Below are 24,228 nucleotides of genomic sequence, written 5' to 3' on the forward strand. Positions count from 1 at the left end.
CGTGGCGGGTAAGTTCCTACTTGATGATCGTTATGTTTCTGTGTTATTTGATTCCGGTGCCGATGCCAGTTATGTATCCCTTCGCATTAGTAAGAAACTTAAGCACTCGCCTGCATTATTAAGTTCTAAGCACATCGTCGAGATAGCTAATGGTAGGAACATCGAGGCCACGCACGTGATCCACGACTGCACGTTAGAATTGTCTGGCCACACGTTTAGTATCGATCTTTTCCCTGTCAAGCTTGGAAGCTTCGACGTCGTCATTGGTATGGATTGGTTATCCAAACATCGCACTGAGATCCTCTGTCAAGAGAAAGCAGTTCGTATACCTCGTCGTTCTGGCCAACCCCTCATCGTCCAAGGCAACAAAGGTGGAGAAGTCACAGGCATTATCTCGCTCCTAAAAGCCCAGAAGTGTTTACAAAAAGGGCACATCGCTATCCTCGCACTCGTCACCAACACCCACGAAAAGGAAAAGAGGATTGAAGATTTTCCTGTAGTACGTGATTATCCCGAGGTATTCCCTGAGGAATTACCTGGACTCCCTCCCCATCGTCAGGTCGAATTCCAAATCGAGCTAGCTCCTGGAGCAGCACCCATAGCTCGTGCACCGTACCGTCTAGCCCCTGCAGAACTGAAGGAACTCTCTACGCAACTACAAGAACTATTGGATAAAGGATTTATCCGTCCTAGTTCATCACCCTGGGGAGCACCAGTACTCTTTGTCAAGAAGAAGGATGGCACATTCCGAATGTGCATTGACTATCGTGAGCTGAACAAGGTTACCATCAAGAATCGCTACCCTCTCCCGCGCATCGACGATCTGTTCGATCAATTGCAAGGATCGAGCTACTATTCTAATATTGACCTACGGTCAGGTTATCACCAGTTGAGAGTGCGTGACGAAGATATCTCCAAGACTGCGTTTAGGACCCGTTATGGTCACTATGAATTTCTCGTTATGCCTTTCGGAATGACCAACGCGCCGGCAGTGTTCATGGATCTTATGAACCGCGTATGTAAGCCTTACCTCGACAAATTCGTGATCGTGTTTATCGATGACATCCTGATTTATTCAAAAAGTCAAGAGGAGCATGAACGACACCTACGCCTTATTCTGGAACTCCTTCGCAACGAGCAGCTGTACGCCAAATTCTCTAAATGTGACTTCTGGCTTCGAGAAGTCCATTTCCTTGGCCATGTAGTTAATAAGAATGGAATTCACGTCGACCCCGCTAAGATCGAATCAATAAAGAACTGGCCTACGCCTAAGACTCCCACTGAAGTTCGGCAATTCTTGGGTTTGGCAGGCTACTACCGCAGGTTCATTCAGGGATTCTCAAAGATTGCACAACCCCTTACTATACTCACTAAGAAAGGCATCGCCTACAAGTGGAATGAAGCACAGGAATCTGCTTTTCAGAGGCTTAAGGATAACCTCTGTAGCGCCCCTATTCTCTCGTTGCCTGAAGGCACTGACGACTTCGTGGTTTACTGCGATGCGTCTATTCATGGGCTCGGTTGCGTGTTAATGCAACGCGAGAAAGTTATTGCCTACGCCTCTCGCCAACTTAAGACACATGAAAGGAACTATACAACGCATGACTTGGAACTGGGAGCAGTGGTTTTTGCTCTTAAGATATGGAGACATTACCTGTACGGTACCAAGTGCACTATTTACACCGATCACAGGAGTCTCGAGCATATCTTTAGGCAAAAGGAGTTAAACATGAGACAACGTCGATGGGTCGAACTCTTGAATGACTACGAATGCGCCATCAAGTATCATCCGGGCAAGGCCAATGTCGTGGCAGACGCCCTCAGCCGAAAGGACACTGTACCGAAGCGCGTGCGAGCATTGCAACTTACCATCCAGTCTAACCTCCCTACCCAGATCCGAAATGCTCAAGCTAAAGCATTGAAACCGGAAAACATCAGGGCTGAGTCTCTGCGAGGATCGAGACAGCGACTAGAACAGAAAGAAGATGGTGCTTACTATATAACAGGGCGCATTTGGGTTCCACTCTATGGAGATTTACGTGAACTAGTGATGGACGAAGCCCACAAGTCCCGCTACTCAGTACATCCTGGTTCGGACAAGATGTACCACGATTTGAAGACTACATACTGGTGGCCTGGTATGAAGGCCCACATAGCAACATACGTCAGCAAATGTTTGACTTGCGCAAGAGTCAAGACAGAATACCAGAAGCCGGCAGGTCTACTCCAACAACCAGAAATCCCAAAATGGAAATGGGAGCAAATTTCCATGGATTTTGTTACAGGACTACCTAGGTCTCAACGCGGAAATGATACTATTTGGGTAATAGTAGATCGATTGACCAAGTCCGCACACTTTCTGGCCATTAAGGAAACAGACAAGTTTTCTACCTTGGCGGAGATTTACTTAAAGGAAGTAGTTTCGAGGCACGGGGTGCCAACCTCAATTATTTCCGACCGAGACGCTCGTTTTACTTCGGAATTGTGGCAAGCTATGCACAAATCCTTTGGCTCACGTTTGGACATGAGCACCGCTTATCACCCGCAAACGGATGGACAGTCCGAACGCACCATCCAGACTCTAGAAGACATGCTTAGAGCGTGTGTGATCGATTTTGGCAAGAACTGGGAGAAGCATCTACCGCTAGTAGAATTCTCCTACAACAACAGCTACCACACTAGTATTCAGGCAACACCTTTTGAGGCATTGTACGGTCATAAATGCCGGTCACCTCTTTGCTGGGCAGAAATCGGTGATAGTCAAATCACGGGCCCAGAGATGGTGGTAGATACAACGGAAAAGATTGCCCAGATCAGACAACGCATGGCGGCAACTCGGGACCGTCAGAAGAGTTACGCTGATAAGCGTAGGAAACCACTGGAATTCCAGGTCGGCGACCGGGTTCTACTTAAAGTCTCACCCTGGAAGGGTGTGGTTCGCTTTGGTAAACGGGGCAAGCTTAATCCGCGATACATTGGACCATTCAAAATTACCGAGAAGATCGGTAAGGTTGCTTATAGATTGAGCCTGCCTGAGGAACTGAGTGCGGTACACAATGTTTTCCACATATCTAACCTGAAGAAGTGTTTGTCGGATGAAACACTTGTGATTCCTTATAAGGAACTGACTATTGACGAACAGCTACACTTTACTGAGGAACCGATTGAAATCAATGATCGAGAGATCAAAATCCTCAAACGTAGCCAGATACCTCTTGTACGAGTTCGTTGGAACTCGCGACGCGGCCCAGAGTTTACCTGGGAGCGGGAAGACCAGATGAAGCACAAGTATCCCCGGCTATTCCCTAACGAAACATCCAGCACTGGAGCTACAACCGAATTTCGGGACGAAATTCCAAACTAACGGGGGGATGATGTGACACCCCGTTGAAACGCTTTCACTTACGCTAGCTTGACAGTGGCTGCCTTAACTTTCGGGACGAAAGTTCCTAAAACTTGGGGATAATGTGACACTTCGGGTTTTCCCGAGCAACTATCTCTGTATTTAATCAACGTGTATATATATTATATTGAATGAAAGTTTGTGATTCTAGTTGTGATTCTCCGTGACGTGCTAATTATCGATAACATGTATGTATTATATATATTTATATAGATAAAGTGTGTGAGTGTGTGCGTGTGTGTGAGGTGAGCCGAAACCATGACCCAACTCGAGACCCCTTGGTCTCGAGTGAATAGTAAGACATATTAGGGGCCGGTTTGGTTTGGGCCATGTGAAAGCCCAAGTCGCAACACCCTAAGCCCACTCGAAATCTTATATAAACCAACCCTCCCCTCCCTTAATCATTTTTGCAACACACCTCCCACACTCACCCTCCTACTCTCCTCTCATTTCTCCTTCACTAAAACCCTAGCACAACACCCTCATTTCCTCTCCTTTCCATCTTCCTCGGATCAACCGGTAACAAGATCACTCTCGGATTCTAGCTCGAGATCATCATTTGGAGCTTGGTTCATTGATTCCTTGTACCCCTACTTCCAACCGGTTAGCATGAATATCTTCATAGTTGTTTTGCTTGTTTGTCTTGTTACTAAAATGCTTGATAGTGCTTGATTATTGATGTTGTTGCTATAAAATGCTTGTTTAATGATAAAAGTGGTTGCTTGAAATGATTTTGTGTCTTAATGAAAATGATCCGATTTTGTGTTAAATGGTTTTGTTATTCGGTTAATGCTAGATGCTTGTTTGGATGATTTTGACCGAATGATATGCATGATTTGCTTGGTCTCATGAGTTTTGATTAATGATGAAACATGCTAGACTAGGAACCGAGAATAATGATACCGATTATGCTCAATTATGTTAAAACAGATTGTGTTAAATATGTATTCTTTGATCTTAATATTTCCTTATAAAGAACTTATGGTTTTGTGCTTAAAAGATGAATATTATGAATATTATGATGAACAGTTTGAATGCCATGAAATATTTTGAATATGCTGGTTTTAATCTGTTTTGATTGCAAAATAGACAAGAAAACATGTTAGTGGATATAGTACACAATTTGCATGAAAATGCAATTCTATTGGTCAGTACATTGCAGGTTCTAGAAGGTTTGTTGTGCACGTAATCACGGTTGCGAGTCGCAACCTTTGGTTGCTACTCGAGACCACATCAAGCTTTGTCGAGACCTCCCAGTTGCGAGTCGCAATCAACGCGAGTCGAATCCGGTTGCGAGTCGTAACCACTGCTGCTAAGTCGGAACCGCTAGTTGCGAGTCGTAACCTCTGGTTGCGACTCGTAACCAAAACGTGATGAACCGAGACCTCGGTTGCGAGTCGTAACCTCGGTTGCGAGTCGTAACCCCCCCTTGTCTCGACTGGGCTGTTTGGTGTTATTGGGCTTGACTGTTGGGCTTACTGTTGACTGGGCTGCATGTTTGTCACTGCTGATTATATGTTAGGGCTGACCCAATAACCCAACTGTTTGTGTTTTCGTATGTTATACGTGTTTGCTATATGTTTTGCCATACGTGTTCGCTATGTGCTTACTTGTACCCGACTTGACCCATATTTGGTAACCATGTTAGGACGTGGTGACCAACATACTTGACCGGGTAAAAATATCTACCGAGCAACCCAAGGTGAGTTCACAACTTAAAAGCATGCGTCCCGGTGGTTTGGGACACGAGACTAAAACAACCCTATCCCCTTGTAAAGGGGATACCATTTACATTCCTTCCCTAGTTACTGGGAACAAACTTACTTTTCCTTCCCTTGTATTGGGAAACCTTTTAGTTAATTACTGTTTATACGGAATGCAACCAAACGGCACTAAACGAAACTCTATCACTCAAGTCCCTACTACATAATACCGATTAGTCGCCGGGGCCAGGCGAACGGGTTATTAGTTGATAGCGCTATTTAGGTTTTACCAACCTCACACCGTGCCATGGTATGGGATCGGTCGTGAACTAATGTACTCAGGCATCCGTCAATGATGATAGAACATTGACATCGGGGCATCCTGCGGAAACGCAAACGGTTACCTAGTGTTCGGTATTGGAAAAACAGTTTAGTCGCTAACTTTTGGGGTAGCTCCCCATGGCATGTATAAACGGATAAATTAACTGGTGAAACGAGTTTTGGTAATTAAAACCGGACAACTAGTGAACTCACTCAGCATTATTGTTGACCCCCTTACTGCATGCTTTGCAGGTAACCAGTGACGAAGGAGCTTGCTGCTTGGGAACGAGTAGTGTCTGTCCACCCTTGTGATGGGTGTTACCTTATTTTGAACTATGAACTTTGTTTAAACTGCCTTACTTTTGCTTCCGCTACTTATTACTGTTTGAACTTGAAACCTTAAACTCTGAACTTGATATTTGCTAACCTTATGGTTAGTAAGTATTACTTTTTGTTATCAATTTAATTATTCAATATGATTGATGGTTGGATCCTGGTCAGTCACGCTCTCGAAGCGGGTGTTATCCGCAGGTGGATTTTGGGGGTGTGACAGGTTGCGACATAAAACATACTACTTAATGTTCTTGGCATGGTGTTTTAAGTTTTAATCCTAGAAATTCATTGCACTGTGTTTTAAATTATTATGTTTGGTGTTTTTATTGTCACAACAACCCAAAACATTATGTCCAAGTCTAAAACATGACGCCTATATGTCAATTCTTATGACTTCTCACACTTCTCACGAAAAATGTCCTTTTTACAGGATCCTAAGACTATATATATATATATATACATATATATATATATATATAGAGAGAGAGAAAGTGTACTGTACAATAGGGCTTATTGTAAGATACGTACGCGATCATCCCGGCCGTTCGATCTGGTGCGGATCTGGTGCGAATTCAATCTTCGCATGTTATAAAAAGGCAAATGAAATCGCATGGCTTGAAAATGCAATGAAATCGCATGTTTGAAATCTCATGCAAATGAAATCGCATGTGAAAAAAAATGGTTAGCATGGGGTAATGTGAAAAATGGCATGGGGTGTGTAGAGTGACAAAATCGCATGTGGAAGATTGAATATCGCATGTGAAAAAAATGGCTAGCATGGGGTAATGTGAAAAATCGCATGGGGTGTGTAGAATCGCATGTGGAAGATTGAATATCGCATGTGAAAAAATGGCTAGCATGGGGTAAAGTGAAAAATGGCATGGGGTGTGTAGAATCGCATGTGGAAGATTGAATATCACATGTGAAAAAATGGCTAGCATGGGGTAATGTGAAAAATGGCATGGGGTGTGTAGAATTGCATGTGGAAGATTGAATATCGCATGTGAAAAAACGGTTAGCATGGGGTAATGTGAAAAATGGCATGGGGTGTGTAGATGGACAAAATCGCATGTGGAATATTGAATTCGCACAGTTCGTACAGTTCGCATGGAGATATGAAATCGCATGGGAGATGAAGATCTGACGGCTGGGTTGTCGCGTACGTAATGTACGATAAACCCTATTGTACGTTAATTGGCCTCTCTCTCTCTCTCTTTATATATATATATATATATATATATATATATATATATATATATATATATATATATATATAGATTAAGGATCCTGTAAAAAGGGTTAATAGTGTGAGAAGTGTAGAAAGTAATATGGTCTTGACATGCGTCCTTCAGTTTAATTAATTAAAAAGGGCAATAACATAATTTACTTCAAAGTTTAATTAATTGATACAATAATCTTTTGTAACCACCACTGAGTTATTTGAGGTTAGTGCTATAATTTTACTTTTTTACAAAGATTTAAGAATTCAGTTTTATATACCAACTCAGAGATTTTATAAATCATTATCGTCTGATTCATACAGATTGAAGGAAATTACGATTCATATTTTTTTTAATCATCAGTTCGTATAAAACACCATACGAATTCCAGAAAACACCAACACTTGAATCGTAATACAACCTTGGTGTTCTAACATCTGGAATGATTTTTATTATTTTTGCAGGTATAAAACACCATACAAATTCCAAAAACACCATGAATTGAATCATAATACAATCGTGGTGTTTTAACATCTAGAATGATTCTATTGCTATTCCAGATGTTAAAACACCATGAATGTAATCACAATACAGTGTTACAGATTCTAGATGTTAAAACGTCATGACTTGAATCATAATTCATTATTTGCAATGTTATGGTGTCTTATATACGTTAATGGTGTTTTACTGTAAAACCTAACGCCTTGAATCACAGTACAATTAAAACACCATTGTATAAACATAGACAAAACATCATGGACTAAAACATCCGATCGAAATGTAATTTTTTTCTCTTATAAGTATAACAATATGGTACTCATATTAAAGATAAAAAACACTCGTTATTATCGTGTATTTTTTTTAAAAAAGAGTTACGTATAAAAAGTTATTGACGTTTAAAAAAGTAGGGGGAACTTGCTTGTGCATTGCATGTGGGTTTCTAAATTCAAAAATGTTAAATTTACCTTTATACCCTTAATCTAGAAAATTAATTATTTTAATGGTAAACACTATTTACAATTTTGCCACTATAATCTCAACTGTTATATTATAGATCAAATGATGTAGATTCTTTCCTACACTTCTCACAAAACACACCCTTGTTACAACAACCCTACCATATATATATATATATAGAGAGAGAGAGAGAGAGAGATACGGAGGTTAGTTAACGTACAATTGGGCTTAACGTACGATGCGTACGCAATGAAAATATAACATGCGGATTTTATGATTAACACTTGATGTTTTATAACACGCGGATTTAGGCTATAACATGCGGATTTCATGACTAACACCTGTTCTTTTATAACATGTGGATTTATGGTTTTTGAGGTTTATAACATGCAGAATTCTCATCTCGTATGCTCGTACGTTAAGGTCAATTGAACAATACACTTTCTCTCTCTCTCTCTCTCTCTCTATATATATATATATAGTGAAAGTGTAAAATACAATATTCCTTAACGTACAATACGCATGATATGAAATTACGCATGTTATAAAACTTAAAATCCTAATCACACATGAACAAAACCATAATCACGCATGTTGAAAAACCATAATCACGCATTGAAAAATCATAACCATGCATGATTACGGTTTTTCAACATGCGTAATTTATGATTTTCAACATGCGTGATTAGGGTTTTCAGTTTTATAACATGCGTAATTTCTAATTGTGCCGCGCAAACCTTCATCAAGGCTGCGTGCAAGGCCATACTCCTTATTCAACAATTCTCTTACTGGCAACCTAGCGCGGGTAACGCCACATTCCATGAAGAGGCGCGAGGTCCAGCCAGAAGAGAACTACAATTACGACACTTAGCAATCTTATAAGAGTCTTCACTACCTGTAAAACTGCGCAACCTAGTTTCATGCCCAGCAAGAATCACATGAAGGTTGCAGCACAAGACCAGAGTAGGAAGGTACAAAAGGTATAAGTGGCAAGAAAAAGGAGCCAATCCGCATCCTGCAGGCTCTGTTCAATCGTCCACCACGATCGTCTGACGTGCAGAAGACGAAAAGTACATAAGGACGCCTACGTGGCACCAATCAGAGGACAGAGACATCTGTCCCACGATCCCCACTTGTCTGCTGATGGCAGAAGGACAACAAGGCCGACAACAGTGACACCGTGGCTCCAATCAAGGCGCGCCAGCGCCGAAGAACTTCTAGAAGCCACTAACGGTCGGCACCAGTGGGACAAGGAGCATATCCGCTATGTTGTCGCCTTCCGGCCCAAGGCCCATCAGCCCACATCCTCTTACATCTCTCCGGCTATAAATAGGGACCTCACTTCACAGGTTAAACATTCCATTCCCTCTACTCTCACTCTTAATACTTAATTATCTTCCCCAAGCAGTCGCTTATTCTCACGCCGGAGCATGGTTAAGAGGGAAACCCCCATATTCCCCTCTTAACGAGTAACAGTGTTCTGTTTTGCAGGATTAGACGTCCCAGACGAAGCTTAGATAATCATTAGAAGATTAACCATAATGGTTGAAACATAAACCCAACTGATTAATCTCATAATTAGTTCTGTGTTTCTTCATTGGCGCCCACCGATTTTCTATAATCACTTTCATCTTCTTTTTTCTGAGTTTTTCGTCGTTTTTATTCCTTCGATCATGGTTGGTCAAGGAATCATTCCCGAGTTTGGTTTTGGAGCAAACTCTAACACAGTGTTGGGCGAGGTAATCAAAACATCCAACCCCAACACATTGAAGAAATTGGGGAAATCGAAGTAACCAACATTGGGGGACCGCGCGGGAGCATCACCCGCATCACTCAAACGGTCACCCTAGGAAACAATGGCGAGGGACCTTCAAACCCAACCCCACCTCAGAACGTTTCGGCGCTACTAGGGCTACCAGAGGGCGAAACTCCAGCCTCGTGGTACGCCAAGAATATTGCCACCATTAACGCAACGTATCAATCGTTGATCGCACAGCAAGCAGTCTTAACGGCAGAACCGTCCTTGGTCACTCCTCAAGCACAGAGTCAGGGGGCGCGCCAGATACCCCCACAGCCAAATCTCCAAGGCAGAATCAATAGACCTCCCCCGACCAGGCGCCTAAGCGTGCATGACACGCGTGATACAAGGGGAGAGACAGAAAGCTACTATGACTATCCGTCACACCTTCAAAGAGGTCCTGTTCATAGCCGGCTCACGCCGCGCAACATGAACAATGAATGGGAGGAGACTGACCCAAACGATCCAACTTGGGAAGATGACGAGGGTTCGTCAGTCTTCAATCGCTTGTAGAAAAACCATGAATACTACAAACCAAGACAACACGTTGGGTACACTGAAGAAGCGGAAAGAGACTTCCGCCTCGCCTATCGGCCAGCTGAAGCTATGGAACATTCAAAGTTCATTCAAAAAATTGCGCTTGCGCCACTTTCAAGAGAGAAGTTACCTCCGACAGTTGGAAAGTTTAACGGATTGACTGATCCTGATGATCACGTCAGAACTTTTACAAGCGTAGGTTGCATGGGAGGATGGAATATGCCTATGTAGTGCCATCTGTTTATTCAAACTCTTACCGGGGCTGCTTGCGCCTGGTTCGACAGCCTTCCTCCGGGAAAGATTAAGTCATGGGTAGATTTCAAGACGCAGTTCTTGAGTTACTTCAGCCAACAACGACGTTACCAGCGCGACACAGCTGAAGTAGAAGACATTTGGCAAAGAGATGGTGAGGGTTTAGAAGATTTCATCACTCGATTTAACAAGGAGTGTTTGGAAATCGGTGGCGTAAGTGAGCAACTCATGCGCTGCCATTTCAAGAAGGCCATTCGCTGTGATAGTCTCATCAGAACTATCGCTGGCAAAGACGGAATGCCCAAAGAATGGGATAAACTCATGGAAGCCGCAAAGATAGTCGCGCAAACTGAAGAATCACTCGCTGGAAACAAGAATTATTATTCTGAAGACCGATTTTCCAAAGGGAACTCGCGCGATCACAACAAGCGCAACAAGTACAAAGGTAATGATTGGAAATCCGGAAGATCAAGGGGCCATGAAGAGTGGCCACGCTACAGAGAAGATGTGCGCGACACAATTGATAGAATTGGTTACCGAAAAGCAGTCAGGGATGATAACCGAGAGTAACACTGGACTCCGCTCATAAAAACACCAAAAGAGGTGTTGATGACGGAGAATCACGATTTCAAGGCTCCAAGGCCTATGACAAACAAGAAGGGGCAGGACCCCAACCTGTATTGTGACTTCCACAAAGATACAGGGCACCTGACAGATGATTGCTATAGTCTACGTCAAGAAATTGAGAAAGCGCTAAAAAGCGGGAAGCTAAGTCACCTGGTGAAAAACGTGCGAAAGGAAACTCGACAGCTTCAACGCCATGATGAGGGAAATCACAAGAAAGTCCGGCGCCTAGAAACCCATATGGTCAACAGACCAAGATACAGTGCAAAAGAGAAAGGCAAGTGCCCTTACGAACCCTCATGGCAAGAGCAACAGGTCATTTTCCCGGTAGTGCGCGGCGGCCCCCGCGCCACCCGACCCGTCGTCATTACCGGTATTATCGGCCATTATGAAACGGAGTATGTCTTCATTGACCCAGGAAGTACAGCTGATATCATTTATGAGCAGTGTTTTAATCAGTTTGATGAAGATGACAAAGCAAGACTTGAGCCAGTTGATTATCCGTTGTCCGGATTTTGCAACGAAATGGTTTTCCCGCTAGGCCAAATCAGCTTCCCCGTCACGCTCTCTGACGAGAAGCATTCAAGAACAACAAACGTAAACTTCATGGTGATGCCTGTCAAATCGAGGCACGATGTGTTGATTGGGAGAGAAACCCAGGGCGAGCTAAACATGGTAACTTCCACTCCCCACTCAGCGATAGGGTTTCCAACCAAGACGGGGGTGGCGATCATCTATGCCAAAAAAGAAGTAATGTCAATGGAAGAGTTGCGCCCAACAAAAGCGGCGAAAGTTTCAACAACTGAGCCAGAGAAGTGGGTGTTAAACCGTAAGTACCCAGAGCAAACGGTAACGATAGGCCACGCCATTTCGCCAGATATCAGAACGCATCTGAAGCAACTACTGTTCAAGAATATGGACATTTTCGCCTGGACCCCGGCAGACATGATCGGTGTCCCGCGCGACATTACTTAGCATTGCTTAAACACCTACCCCTCTGTTGAGCCGAAGGTCCAAAGAAGGTGCAGCTTAGGGGCAGACAAAACAAAAACAATGAATGAGCAAGTATGTGAATTACTCAAAGCTGGAATCTTGCGAGAAGTACGTTATCAAAGTTGGGTCGCGAACCCAGTAATGGTGGAAAAGTCGAACGGAGGATGGCGAATGTGCGTTGATTATACTGATCTCAACAAGGCATGTCCTAAAGATTGCTATTCTTTGCCTGAGATTGACAAAAACATCGACTCCCTCGCGCCATACAGATGGAAGTGCTTCTTGGATTGCTACAAGGGGTACCATCAGGTTCAAATGAAGCTTGAAGACGAAGACAAGACAGCTTTCAGGACCGATCTCGGGATCTTCTGTTATACAAAGATGCCATTCGGTCTCAAAAACGCTGGTGCCACGTACCAGATCCTGATGGACAAGACCTTCACTGGGGATATTGGGAAGCACATTGAAGTTTACATCGATGACCTGGTAGTAAAAAGTCCTGAAGAGGACCAAATGTTGAAGGACATCGAGAAAACCTTCAACTCACTGAGAAGTGTGAACATGAAATTGAATCCAGCCAAATGTTCCTTTGGTATGGAGGAAGGGAAATTCTTAGGCTTCATAGTCACCAATGGCGGATTTAAAGTGAATCCAGAAAAGGTCCAAGCAATAGAGCGCATGCCATCACCCAAAATAATCAAAGAGATGCAAAGGTTAGCCGGGCGCCTAGCCGCGCTTAACCGCTTCCTGTTAAATCACACTGCAAAGTCGTATCCTTTCATAAGTACCTTGCCCAACTGTGTAAAGAAGCAAGAGTTCAGATGGACGCCTGAGGCAGAAAGCGCTTTTCAGCAAATGAAGGAGTGTTTGATCGAACTCCCAATGTTGACCGCACCGTTCGAAAAGGAGCCGCTCATCTTGTACTTGTCATCATCAGACAAGGCAGTGAGTTCGGTATTGCTTGTAGAAAGAAACGGGGAATGCTCACAGATCCAGAAACAAGATATTCAACGATGGAGAAACTGGTACTAGCTGTTGACCGCACCGTTCGGAAAGGAGCCGCTCATCTTGTACTTGTCATCATCAGACAAGGCAGTGAGTTCGGTATTGCTTGTAGAAAGAAACGGGGTTCAGACTCCAATCTACTATGTCATTAGAATGCTCACAGATCCAGAAACAAGATATTCAACGATGGAGAAACTGGTACTAGCTGTAAGGACCTTCAAAAATTCCCTAATTTATCCATACGTGAAAACCCGGACCCCTAAAACCCTAACCGGTATGAAAAACCAAGAAAAACAAGAAAAATGGGTTTTAGGCGGGCCGCGTAAGGGATGGCTTAACCTTACGCGGGCCGCTATAACTTATTAATAAAACCGGATAAGTTTAAGGAGTGTAGGCGGGCCGCGTAAAAGTTAAACTTGTCTTTACACGGGCCGCGTCAACTTATGTTTGACCGGATAAGTATTCCGGGGCCACGTGTTGACCATCTGGGGACCTACTCATGACCAATCAGACCTACGCCTAGACTAGGCGGCCACGCGGGCCGCGTAAGGTTTCACTTATGTTTTACGCGGGCCGCGAGAACACCATTTTCATGCTATAAATAGCCTGTGCATGGGACTTTCATTCCGTGCTCAAATTTTCTATCAAAGAACGAAGTTAGGCTGTCAAAATTATAATTTTCATATAGAGAGGTGCTGCCACACCGGGTAATAACTCGATCACTGCTACGATTAAATATCCGATCGATTTAAACTATCCAATGGATGTTTAAGTGCTGCCCGCATTAGGGTTATACTTTGTTATTCGTCGTGATTCCGACAGGATGTTTGGGTGTCGCCCAAATCCGGGCTATGCTCTGTCATTCGTTGTGAATCCGCTGGATATTAAGTATCACACTTTGTCATTCATTGTGAAGGTTGTATCTCGTGAGTTATCGTAAATGCTGTATTAGTTACTAACCTGGTTCGTGTGCATTATTGTTTAAACTAGGTTATTCGGCTTACCAGTAGGCTAAACCCTGCCTGTCTAAACTTGCAATGTGAGTCATTCTCTTTTTATCAAATTATTTCCAAAACTCTATTTATTTCAAAGTTATAATTACAGGGATTAAGTCTTTGTAATCACCAAGTTACAGCCGGTATATGAGGTTTTGTATACATTACTTGATAATCTTCACCATTGGACAACGAGTTAGCCAATGGGTGATATGACCATAGTCACAGAAACGAGTCGAGTGACAAATACTGTGGGTAATTGGTTGACATATAAACATTGTAATCGCTCTTAATACTGTGCATTATAACAATGTGTCATTTTATCAAAATGAGTGATTCACTCAGTATTTCCCCGCTGACAAAATATTTTTACAACATGTTTCAGGTGACCTACTTTGAATCAAGTACAAGTGCTCTGGAGCACTCCCAAGCTTAAAGTAGTGGGTCGAATAAATAAATAAACATGTTTTGTAAAATAAAGGAATTATGAAATTCCTCCACTGTAAATTACGGGGTTTATCCCGGAATTATGAAATAAATAATACTCGGGCATTTTCAAGTTTAAACGATCCTGTCAAGACTTCCGCTGTAAATATAAATACCACGGGTTTTCTGTCCCGCGGCTCCTGGATCGGGTCAAACCGAGTGCGGGGGCGTGACAGAAAAAAGTGGTATCAGAGCCACTGATTTAAGAAAATTAAGTATTTAGAAATACTTAATTTATCTTATTGCCATTCTGTGATTTTGTGAAACTTTAGTTTACAAAATTTTAACTTAGGATTGTGTGCGTCTTCGTGTCATGAGCGAACTATCAGAAGCCCTACAAAATATTTCAATCCATAGTACAGATATGGATATCACTAGTAGTACCACTGGATACCAGGCAGATGTAGAGGAGCCTATGGTATTTAAAGCCCAACCTCAGGAAAAACCTAAAGTAGTGAAAAAGAGACATAGGTGGGCAGGTTGGAGGCGTGTACGCAGAAAGAAGCCAGCAACTCAAAAGACCATGAAAAAGGACGATCCAAAAGACAAAGGAAAGGGAATAGAAACTAGGGAGAGTTCCAGGCAAAACCAGGAACCACTATCTTGGGTAGAAGAGCTGGACCGTAAATTGTCACTAGGTGATATCATCGGACTTGTCGATGAAACTCTCTTTAACTACCCAGCAGAAGCCCTACTGCCTGTTAACCTAGAACCTGCCATTCCAGACCCTATTATGCACCCTAGACCTTTACCAGGAACACTAGAGGAGTGGTGGACTGCCGACTGGCAATTTCAGAACATTATGAATAGCCCTAACACTTTTCTCCCTCAATTCGACCCGGAACTGGTACCAAACCCACCAATGAGTAACGAAAACTTAGCTGAACTCCGCCACTATGGCGAGGAGCTGGTGGATGCCGGAAATAGAATCAGGGAGGTAGGAGAGCAGATCTCCTGGAAATACGACGAGAGGGAACGTCGTTTCTGAAAAGCCAGTTAACGGGGATTGCATGGGGTAGTGTGGTTGTAATGTATAATACTAATAATAATAAAATATAAATCTTGTAAAATAGTCTAAAAATAAAACCTTGTAATATAATCAGTGTGTACGGAAGCATAGTATTAAAAATATATAAAAATCGAATAATCGCAAAGTCGACAGTTTTGGCTGTACATGTTTGTATGATTATTTGTTTCTTTAATTGTCTTTTCGTGTTAATTGACTACTTGTTAATGTACAGAATGGGTAAACAAAAGCTTTCGGATATTTACCATCAACTAGACAATGCGCAAAAGACTAAGAAAACCTCGTCCCAACCAAATTCCTCAAGATATTCAGTGAATACTAGTGAAGGAATATTTATTCGTAAGGCACATTATGAAAACCCACTTACTCCCAAGAAGAGAGACTGGATTATTAGAAAAAGCCAAGAGAAAGTAGGATCGTCCAATTCAAAAGAAGTGGTAATTAATAAGGAAATAGATAAAAACCCACCATGGGAAGACGAATTAGATGAAAAATGGTCAGACCTTTATATGCTAGCCACTACTGCAGTAAATCTTGATCCTTAATTAAGATAAGTGGCCAAACCAAGACCAACTATGGTAAATAAATAGGTACGAGGGAATAAAATAAATGCAGGGTGTAATTGTCATACTATGTTTTTGAATTTCAATTGTAATAGATCTATAAAGTTGTTGTGTTTGCTAATTTAAATAAAGTTTGGTTGTAAAGTATATCAAGGTGTTTGTATTAAATAATAGTTTGTGATTGATATACATCCAGATGGAACACGCTGTTAATGAACCAGTTAATGAAGTTAACCAATCGGAACATAATAACGAGGATCACTTCTTAAATCGGCAAGACATAGAAAATATCGTTGCTCATGGAATAGTTAATGCTATTCCAGCTATCGTCACTGCAGTAAAAAGTCCTGTTGAGCCTTCGCAAGCTCACCCTAGTAAACGTACGCACGACGATACTGCCAGTAATAGTATCAATGGAGGCGGTAATAATAATGGCAGAATTCAAGCCCCGATACACAAAAGGATGAAAGCTGCAACACCTGGTTGCACTTATAAGGAATTCCTTGCCTGTAAACCTGTGGAGTTCGCAGGTAACGAAGGGGCGACTACGGCACTGCGTTGGTTGGAGAAAACCGAGGTAGTGATCAAAATAAGAAAATGTGCTGAGGAAGATAAGGTCATGTACGCTTCGCACCTTTTCAAGGAAGAAGCGTTAGAATGGTGGAACACGGTACTACAATCTAAGGGGAGTGACGTGGCTTATGCCATGAGTTGGGAAGAATTTAAGCAACTGATAGAAATAAAATTCTGTCCCGAATATGAAAAAGAGCAAATGGCAAACAAATTCCTAAGCCACCGAATGGTGGATGTGGACTGTCGAGGGTATACTTCAAAATTCCTTGAGTATGCCAGGATTGTACCTACTCTGGCTTTGCCGAAACCGGTACTTATTTCTCGCTATAATTGGGGTTTAATTAGCGAGATTCGTGACATTGTCAAAGCTGCTAGGCCTCGCACGATTGACGATGCAATAGAATTAGCCAACACCTTAACTGACGGCCTGGTACGCACTCGAGAAGAAAATAGAAAGAAGGATTTGGCTCAGAAAATTACCCAAGGATTTCGTGTGGGTAATAATAGCAATTTCAAGAAAAGAGGAACCGGGAAATTATACACTCCGCCGTTCTGCAGAAACTGCAAAAGGAAGCATTTTGGAAGATGTAATGAAACCTGCAACTTTTGCAAAGCTGTCGTACATCGTGAAGAGAATTGCAGAAAGAAAGCAACTACAACTGCGGAGAAACTGGGCATTTCAAGCCAGATTGCCCTAAATTAGTCAAACCAGCAGACAACAAGGCTAAACCTGCAGAAGGAACTACCAAGAAAAACGCAAGAGCCTTTCAATTGACTACTCAGGAAGCCGAACTAATTCCTGACGTCATAGCTGGTACGTTTTTAGTTCATGACGTTTATGCAAAAGTAGTATTTGACTCTGGTGCAAACCAAAGTTTCATAAATACTTCATTCTGCCAAGCCCTTAATTTACCTTTAACCAACCTTGGGCATATTTTTACAGTCGAAACGGCAGACAGAAATTCTGTTAAAATAAATAAGGTTTTACGAGAAGGGAAGATAGAACTTTTAGGCCATAAATTTTCTGCAAACCTGTTACCCATAATTTTGGCCGAATTTGATGTCGTGTTCGGAATGGATTGGTTAGTAGCCAACCATGCTCGAATTCTCTGTGATAAAAATTCCATAGAAAGCCATACACCCACAAGAGAATTAGTAATAATTACCGGAGATAAGCCACAAAAGCCACTAAAAATTATTTCAGTAATGAAGTTGGCCAGTTATTCAAGAAAACAAGGAATAGTATATATGGTTTCGGTAGTTGTTAATACTAAAAGTAAGAAACTGGAAGATATTCCGATAGTATCAGAATACCCAGATGTCTTTCCAGAAGACCTACCAGGGTTACCACCTGATAGGGAGGTAGAATTTAGAATTCATCTAATTCCAGGAACTATACCGATAGCCAAGGCACCCTATCGGTTAGCATCTACTGAAATGCTAGAATTAAAGAAACAATTAGATGAGTTACTAAGTAAAGGGTTTATACGACCAAGTTCCTCTCCATGGGGAGCTCCAGTATTGTTTGTAAAGAAGAAAGACGGATCGATGAGAATGTGTATCGACTATAGGGAATTAAACAAAGTTACAATTAAGAATCGATACCCATTACCTAGGATTGATGATCTTTTTGATCAATTGCAAGGAGCTAAATATTTTTCTAAAATAGATTTGCGCTCCAGATATCATCAATTGAAGGTACAAGAAGAAGACATACCTAAAACTGCTTTCAGAACTAGGTATGGACATTACGAGTTTACAGTCATGCCCTTCGGATTAACAAATGCTGCAGCAACATTTATGGACATGCTGAATAGAATCTGTAAACCGTATTTGGATAAATTTGTAATTGTTTTCATCGACGATATACTTATTTACTCCAAAAATCAGGAGGAACATTGCGAGCAATTGCATGCACTCTTAACTTTGTTAAGAAAAGAAAAGCTTTATGCCAAATTCTCGAAGTGTGAATTCTGGCTCCAAGAAGTGCAATTCTTAGGACACATGGTGAATCACGAAGGTATTCACGTAGATCCCTCCAAGATTGAAGCTATCACCAAATGGAAGGCCCCGTAATCGGCTACAGAAGTTAGAAGTTTTCTAGGATTGGCTGGATACTATAGACGCTTTATTCAAGATTTTTCTAAGATAGCAGTTCCATTAACTAAGCTAACCTGTAAAGCCGTAAAATTTGAATGGGGACCTAGACAGGAGGAGGCTTTTAGGATTTTAAAGCAAAAGTTAACAAATGCCCCAATCTTAGCATTACCAGATGGAACAGAAGATTTTGAAGTCTACTGTGATGCTTCTATGCTAGGATTAGGATGTGTGTTAATGCAACGCAAAAAGGTAATTGCGTATGCCTCAAGACAATTGAAAAAGCACGAAGAAAACTATACGACTCACGATTTAGAATTAGGAGCAATAATTTTTGCCCTTAAGATTTGGAGACATTATCTGTATGGAAGTAAGTTTACTGTCTATACGGATCATAAAAGCTTAAGGTACATATTTGGGCAAAAAGAATTAAACATGAGACAAAGAAGATGGATGGAAATTCTAAGTGATTACGACTGTGATATTCAATATCACGAAGGAAAGGCAAATGTAGTTGCAGATGCCCTAAGTCGTAAGTATCACGAAAAACAAAAGCAAATTCGTGCTCTTAGATTAAATCTACAGTTAGATTTAATGGAACAATTAAAGAATGTTCAAAATACAGCAATCGAAGACGATGCTGAAGGAATGAAAGGACGACTAAAAGAATTGGAGCAAGGAGCTGATGGAATTTGGAGATTCCACAAGAAAAGGATTTGGGTACCTAAGCAAGGAGATTTAAGCAATAAGATTCTAGAAGAAGCCCATAAATCTAGGTATACTATGCACCCTGGAAATAATAAGATGTACCAAGATTTAAGAAATAACTTCTGGTGGATAGGTATAAAAAAGGATATAGCTAGTTATGTATCTAAGTGTCTTACTTGTTCACAAGTTAAGGCGGAACACCAGAAACCTTCAGGGTTACTCCAACAATTAGAAATGCCTGTTTGGAAATGGGAACTAATAACCATGGATTTCGTTACTAAGTTACCCAAAACCAGAAAAGGTAATGATGCGATTTGGGTAATTGTGGATAGATTAACCAAGTCGGCTCATTTTCTACCTATGAAGGAGACTTTTAGCATGGAAAGGTTAGCCAAGTTGTACGTAGATGAAGTAGTATCCCTACATGGAGTTCCGCTCTCTATTGTATCGGATAGGGATAGTCGTTTTACCTCACACTTCTGGACAAGTTTCCAAGAAGCCATGGGTACTCGATTAAATTTAAGTACAGCTTATCATCCCCAAACAGACGGACAAAGTGAAAGAACCATTCAAACCTTGGAAGACATGCTTAGAGCATGTGTAATAGATTTTGGTGGAAATTGGGATGATCATTTGCCCTTAATTGAATTCTCCTATAACAATAGTTATCATGCAAGCATTGAAGCTGCCCCATTCGAAGAACTGTATGGACGCAAGTGTAGAACTCCAGTTTGTTGGGCAGAAATAGGAGAAAGTCAATTATCAGGACCTGATATTGTGCAAGAGAACACCGACAAGATAACACATGTCAAAGAAAGACTAAAGACAGCTCGAGATCGCCATAAGAGTTATGCAGACAATCGTCGCAAGCCGCTAGAGTTTCAAGACGGAGACAAGGTACTCTTAAAAGTTTCTCCTTGGAAAGGAGTAGTACGATTTGGGAAGAAAGGAAAGCTGAGCCCAAGGTACATAGGACCATTTCAAGTAATCCAACGAATAGGACCAGTTGCTTACCGTTTACAACTACCAGAAGAGTTAGCTGGAGTACATGATGTGTTTCATGTATCCAACCTCAAGAAATGTCTATCTGACGAATCTCTAGTCGTACCTCTTCAAGATGTAGAGGTAAATAAAAAACTAAAATTCGTGGAGAGACCACTACAGATAGAGGACAGAAAAATTAAGTTCCTCAAACACAAACGACTGGTGCTGGTCAAGGTCAAATGGGATTCAAAGAGAGGACCTGAATATACTTGGGAACTGGAATCAAAGATGAAGCGAAAATATCCACACTTATTCCAATAAATCTCGAGGACGAGATTTTAATTAAGGTGGGGAGTATGTAAGGACCTTCAAAAATGTCCCTAATTTATCCATACGTTAAAACCCGGACCCCTAAAACCCTAATCGGTATGAAAAACCAAGAAAAACAAGAAAAATGGGTTTTAGGCGGGCCGCGTAAGGGATGGCTTAACCTTACGCGGGCCGCTACAACTTATTGATAAAACCTGATAAGTTTAAGGAGTCCAGGCGGGCCGCGTAAAAGTTAAACTTGTCTTTACGCGGGCCGCGTCAACTTATGTTTGATCGGATAAGTATTCCGGGGCCACGTGTTGACCATCTGGGGACCTACTCATGACCAATCAGACCGACACCTAGACTAGGCGGCCACGCGGGCCGCGTAAGGTTTCACTTATGTTTTACGCGGGCCGTGAGAACACCATTTTCAGGCTATAAATAGCCTGTGCATGGGACTTTCTTCCGTGCTCAAATTTTCGTTCAAAGAACGAAGTTAGGCTGTCAAAATTATAATTTTCATATAGAGAGGTGCTGCCACACCCGGTAAAAACTCGATCGCTGCTACGATTAAATATCCGATCGATTTAAACTATCCAATGGACGTTTAAGTGCTGCCCGCATTAGGGTTATACTTTGTTATTCGTCGTGATTCTGACAGGATGTTTGGGTGTCGCCCAAATCCGGGCTATGCTATGTTATTCGTTGTGAAACCGCTGGATATTAAGTATCACACTTTGTCATTCGTTGTGAAGGTTGTATCTCGTGAGTTATCGTAAATGCTGTATTAGTTACTAACCTGGTTCGTGTGCATTATTGTTTAAACTAGGTTATTCGGCTTATCAGTAGGCTAAACCCTGCCTGTCTAAACTTGCAATGTGAGTCATTCTCTTTTTATCAAATTATTTCCAAAACTCTATTTATTTCAAAGTTATAATTACAGGGATTAAGTCTTTGTAATCACCAAGTTACAGCCGGTATGTGGAGTTTTGTATACATTACTTGATAATCTTCACCATTGGACAACGAGTTAGCCAATGGGTGATATGACCATAGTCACAGAAACGAGTCGAGTGACAAATACTGTGGGTAATTGGTTGACATATAAACATTGTAATCGCTCTTAATACTATGGATTATAACAATGTGTCATTTTATAAAAATGAATGATTCACTCAGTATTTCCCCGTTGACAAAATATTTTTACAACATGTTTCAGGTGACCTACTTTGAATCAAGTACAAGTGCTCTGGAGCACTCCCAAGCTTAAAGTAGTGGCTCGAATAAATAAATAAACATGTTTTGTAAAATAAAGGAATTATGAAATTCCTCCACTGTAAATTACGGGGTTTATCCCGGAATTATGGAATAAATAATACTCGGGCATTTTCAAGTTTAAACGATCCTGTCAAGACTTCCGTTGTAAATATAAATACCACGGGTTTTCTGTCCCGCGGCTCCTGGATCGGGTCAAACCGAGTGCGGGGGCCGTGACACTAGCGTTACTACATGCCTCTAGAAGGCTGTGCCGATACTTCACAGGCCACATCATCACCGTACTGACCAATTTCCACATTGGGACGATATTACAAAAACCAGAGACATCCGAGCGATTAGCGAAGTGGGTGATCAAGCTGGGGGGCCACAACATTTTGCATAGGCCGCGCCCAGCCATCAAGGGTCAAGTCCTTGCAGACTTTATCACAGAAGTCCTAGCAGAAAAGGTCAAAGATTGTGAAATCACCGAAACTCCCACAAAAGATACATCAGATGGGCTATGGTTGCTATACACATATGGTGCCTCAAACGAGGACGGCGCGGGAGCCGGATTGCGCCTTGTGAGCCCTGAAAAGCATGAATTTACATACGCTATCAGGTTGGATTTTAAAAATACCAACAACAAGGCAGAGTACGAGGCATTTCTGGCAGGCTTGCACCTCTCCATTAAAATGGGAGCTAAAAATCTGCAAGCACACGTTGATTCACTTTTGATCGCCAGCCAAGTCAACGGATTCTATGACGCAAAAGGCGACGTTATGGCCTTATATCTGGATCAAGCAAAAGAGCTGTTGCAGAAGTTCACGTCATACAGGGTGGTACACATCAATCGCTCCGAAAACAAACAGGCAGACGCTTTAAGCAAGCTCGCGTCAACTTCCTTTCAGCATCTCGCAAAGGAGGTAAGGATTGAAGTACTAAAAAATCCACCAGTCCTGCTGCGCCAGGTGAACGTGATCGAAATAGGGCAGCCATCCTGGATGACCCCTATAATCCAGTATCTACAGGAAGGGATAATCCCAGAGAACAAAGTAGAGGCAAGGAAAATCCAGCACAAGGCCCTGCATTATGAAATGAATGATGGTGTTCTATATCCGAAGTCCTTCTTGGGTCCCTTATTGCGCTGCGTGGACCCCCAAGACGCGATTTACTTAATCAGAGAGATCTATGAAGGGATCTGTGGTATCCATGCAGGACCACACATGGTTGTTGCGAAGATCATGAACGCCGGATATTATTGGCCAGGGATGCATGTCGACGCCCTGAAGGAGCTGCGCAAATGCGACTCTTGTCAGCGGCATTCTCCAAAGACCCTGCGCCCCAAAAATGATCTTATCCCAATGTCCACTACTTGGCCTTTCCAACAGTGGGGGATTGATATGGTGGGACCTTTCCTAGATGCCCCGGGAGCCGTAAAGTTTATAATCGTGGCTGTTGACTATTTCACCAAGTGGGTGGAAGCCAAAGCCCTTGCATCAACCGCTGCAGTGATGGTGCGCAAGTTAATCTGGGAGCACATCATCTGCAGATTTGGTCTTCACTCAAAATCGTCACAGACAACGGTACCAATTTTGCTTCAGAAGATCTTCAAAACTGGATGAAGGAAATGAAGATCGAGCATACCTTCTCGTCCGTTGCGCATCCTCAGGGCAACGGCCAAGTGGAAAGCGTAAACAAAAGTATTGTAGAGGGGATAAAAGCCCGTCTGGGCACAAAGCGAAGAGGCTGGGTAGATGAGCTCCCAAGCATCCTATGCGCTCATCGAACCATGCCAAAGATAAGCACCGGCGAAACTCCTTTCAGCCTAGTATACGGTTCAGAAGCAGTTATCCCGGCAGAAGTTGGACTCCCCTCACCGCGCTTGACAGCAGTCAACACGGTTGATAATGAAGCAGAGTGCCGTCTCGATCTGGACCTCCTGGAGGAAAGACGCGAGATCGTGCGTATTAAGGAATCGAAATACAAGACACAACTGGAAAGGTACTACAATGCGAGGGTCCGCATTTGTACCTTCACTCCTGGAGAATACGTTTTCCGTGACAACGAAGCTTCAAACGCC

The sequence above is a fragment of the Helianthus annuus genome, chromosome 10 (assembly GCF_002127325.2).
Source record: "Helianthus annuus cultivar XRQ/B chromosome 10, HanXRQr2.0-SUNRISE, whole genome shotgun sequence".
Taxonomy (NCBI): domain Eukaryota; kingdom Viridiplantae; phylum Streptophyta; class Magnoliopsida; order Asterales; family Asteraceae; genus Helianthus; species Helianthus annuus.